Below are 4,258 nucleotides of genomic sequence, written 5' to 3'. Positions count from 1 at the left end.
CACAACATGGGGGTTTAATTGGCCCTAAATCCAAGCAGTGTTTTTTAAAACCCACCGCTTCAATTTAGGGCCCCTGTTTCATCTACACACACCCTAAGGTTGCGTATTTTTACCTGCATGAGTAATAAACCATTAGAACAATTTATCAAGGAATGTGGCAGATTTTGCATCCCAGGATGTCTTTTAAATAAGATTGGATTTTTTTTTCCTAAAATGTAAGCTCTCTCTGAGCCAGAAGTTATGAACTTTATACAGTCATTATTGGATGAAATAATGTATCTTGTTTAATGAAGGAGAAATTGAATCATTATCTAGGTCTCTTCTGACCTTAAAATCTATGAGTATTTAATGTGTTAATATGCTGAGATACTTTCGCTTTTAAATACCTCATATTATTATTTTGCAGACGTATACCTCAATCCAATAACTGAAGCATATTTATAGCACTATTCCAGTGAATAAAAATTAAGTAGTTGAAATTAAGCTAGTAAGCTCAGATCCCATTGTTTGTACCTTTGTTTTGCAACCTAACAGCTAACAGCTGTTCAATATGTGGAACTTCCATTAAAGCAATCAAAATCTGGAATGCAATACAAAGGCAGTAGCAGAAGAAAAAAGGAAGTGATTGGCCAGATATTAGGTCTGAGTTTTGATAATATAGTCTTGAACAATAAACTCTTTCTATCGATTTTATTTTCTCCAAAATTAAATTATAGGCATGCCATTAGTATTTAGATATCTACTTTCTATAGAATAAGATATATGATTATTACTAATTTAGCTGTACTTGATTATGACAGTGAAAAGGAAGCATAGGTAAGAATCTGTTCTCATATCAAGGAATAAATTCATATAGTCATTCATATATTCAATAATTATGACACAGTCCTACAAACATTTAACCACAAGTCTTCTCATATGAAAAGCTCTATTTATTATTGATTCACATGTTTAGATGCTGGCAGAATAAGGCCATATGCATATTTAAAATGTCCTTATCATAATTTTGAAGATACGGTATCTATAACATTATTTTTCTTAAATACTCTTTAATATTAATAAAGCCTGCTAATGAAGAATGTGTTAAAGAAGCAGGAGAACATAAATGAAGGGAAATTATGAGGCAAAACTTAATTTTGTAAGAGCTCAGTGCTGAAATTACGGCAAGGCTTAGTCAGGTCCAGATTCTCAGTGTTTATCTTAGGCATCATTTATTTTTGCATATAGCCTAGGTAAACGTTACTGGGTTTTCCAGTCATAAAATCTCAACGTTAAATCAAAATCACTGAATTTCTCCAAATTTTGCCTCAAAGTCATGCATCAGATTCACAAACCTTGGCTAAGCTTTCCTTTGTAACAAACCATAGTAAGTTTCTGCTTCTTACAATTAGCTTCTCACCGTTCATCTAATAAGCAAAAGCTGAGGGGAAAGAAAGAAACTACAAAACCACAAATAGAACTTACTGACAGTTTACTGACTGCCACATATCTGCCAATTTGCAAGTTTACTCACTCTGAATGCCAATGTACTGTACTGGAATCGGAAGACCCACTTAGAACCATTTAAAACAGTATTTGTAGCTCTCTCAAGTCTTGCCTACACTAGATCCTGCTGGTCAAATATTGGGAGGAATTTAAAATCTAAGATTCTGTACAGCCTATCTGCTGTCAGAGAGAACAACCTTGGGTGGGGCGATCCTGACACACTTCAAATGCTGCATAGGTTGTGATGGAAGTATTTAGTGCAGTTATGGCAAAAGCCATCTGTCCAACAGCTGGAGCCTAATCAGGCACTCAAGTATTCCTTTCTCTCTCATAGGGCTTTTAAGAGCCCAGAGGCACAGGAGTACTTATGTAGAGTAGGGTCTACACTGCAAACTACAGTAAAAGTTAGGAATCTGGTGGAAAGGAACTGCCAAATATAAATAGTGTAAGGGTCCTTATACACATTCAGGTAAAGGTGCAATAGGGTCTGGATTTGATGAATGATCCACACAATTGTGCCTTCTGCCATACAACATGTGCATGACAGGAGTTATGATTGTGGGATCTAGCATGCAACTGAGAGATCCAATCACATCTTACTGCTGGTGCAGAGGATGCCTGGGATTATGATCCCAGACTCCTCCTGCACCAACATGTAGCAAGCTCCGCAACTGGGAACCCTGTCAGCTGATAGGGCTCACAGGCATGGGAGCTCCCCATCAGCTTCAGGACTCGCGGCCACATGGTGCACCCCTGTGGCTGGGACCCCATCAGCTGATGTGGTTCCTAGCTGTGGGGGGCCACACATTCAATTAATGGCATGACAAGATAGAGCCACAATTTACCCAAATACAAAAAGACTTTGAATGTAAGATGATCCCCCAGTAATTAAAGTCTACACATGAAAAATTTATAAATTTATTATAATTTTGCATGTATAGAATCTAATTATTGGAAGATCCTCTTAAATTCATCCCCTCCACTGCTGTAGGTTGAGGGGGGTGGGATGTGATGGGGAAGCAGTAATGGAGCAGGCAGTGGGGGGCAGAATGTGAAGGTGACAGTAGGGGAGTATGTGGAAGGAGGCAGGCAGTGTGGAGGTGGTGGGTATACAGTAAGACACGTCTGCCTCCCACTTGTCCTGTTCATTGTTCCTGCCCCCTGCAGCTTCAGGTTTTCCCCATTCCCCTGTTCCCCCCTCATCCCCTGCCCATGCTGCTTCTGTCACCTGCAGCCTCAGGTCTCAACCCCACCTTTCTCCCTGCCAAATTTTCTCCCCCCTGTCTGCTTGACCCTCAATCCCCTTCCCCTGCCTTTACCTTTACTCTGTGCCAGCAGACTCCATTCCTGGTGTAGCTTGGGGCATGGAGCATGGCTCCAGCCTGGCCCTGTAGCAGTGGTACAGAGCCAGCAATGCTGTTACAGGGCCAGATTGGAGCGTATGCTCTGTGCTCCAGGCTGCAGTGAGGATAGAGCCTGCCAGCACAGGAAAAAGGTAAGCAAAAGTGCAACAGAGCGGGAGAGAGAGGAAGAAGTAGCAGAGAGGAGAACACTGGGGTCTATGGGAGAGGAGTGGCAGGGCATGCTGAGGCAGTGGTGCGGAGCAGGTGGCAGCTGTGGCTTTGGCTTCAGCTCTGGCTCTAGCTTCAGCCTTAATGCCTTGTGCTCAAATGGAATGAGAGGGGGAAAAAACCCTCATCTTCTAATCAAGTAAATATGCAAGTTTAATGTGTAGACATGACTTCAGAATGATGTTGTAGCAGTGGTGGTTCAGCTATTGTGAGAGAGGGAAGAAGTTTTTAGAGTACTATCTCTTTTTTGACCAACTTTATAGTTGGAGTACAGTTAGACAAGCTTGAGAATGCAGTTTGAAAGCAATATCTTTCACCCCCTCCTCCAACAGTTTTCTTTTCTGTGCTACTATGCTTGACATGTTCTGGTCAGACCTGAAGAACAGTATCTTGAATTTGAAAGCTTGTCCAGCTCTTTACAATACATCCTTTTGAATTTAAAAGTTTGTACCCTAAGAAATCTTTGCCTACACTAATAAATATAAATATCCCATTCAATATTACTGTAACAGGGTTCTCCTTGACACCCTGTTGTTAAGGAAAAGGGGGCAGCTGGAAATAATGACACTATGAGGAGGGCAAGCCCTGGCCCTCAGGTGCCAATGGCAGCTAAACCCCAGAGGATAAAAAGGAGAGGAAGATGAGGAAAGGGGCCTTCGGGCACCACAGAAGAAAGAGAGAGGAACAGCAGGATATGTAGGCTTATTCAAGGCTTATATATATATTATAGTAACAGGATTATGGTACATATAATTATGTTGATGTTTCAGCAGTCTTGCTGGAGGACTGTAAAAATATTATGTGAACAGAGCTTTAAACTCTCAGTACAATTTGTTTCAGATATTTTCCCTCCAAACAATATATCAAAATATAAAAGTACATACCCACCATTAGGAATTGAAAAAACCCACTCTATCAGGGAACAAAAATATATCCATGGATAATATCATGTTTAACTTAACACTTACTAAGTTCAGTTAAATGCAGATGCATTTTCAAGCAGTTTAGCCTGTGTCATGCCCTATTGGTGTTGCAAAATTGGTTCCTTTCAGGTGACACTTATCTCCTTAACATTTACTCAACTGGATGAGTCACACCATTCCAATGATTTGCAACTGTTGCAACTGAACATCTGATAAGGCCCTATTTGATTTCTAATTTTCACCAGGATCTGGGGGAACGATTGCTCACCAGAGCACCCC

Source organism: Gavialis gangeticus, unplaced genomic scaffold (genome assembly GCF_001723915.1).
Source record: "Gavialis gangeticus isolate Ggan-Ray unplaced genomic scaffold, GavGan_comp1, whole genome shotgun sequence".
In the NCBI taxonomy this organism is placed as follows: domain Eukaryota; kingdom Metazoa; phylum Chordata; order Crocodylia; family Gavialidae; genus Gavialis; species Gavialis gangeticus.
This window is presented reverse-complemented; position numbering follows the sequence as displayed.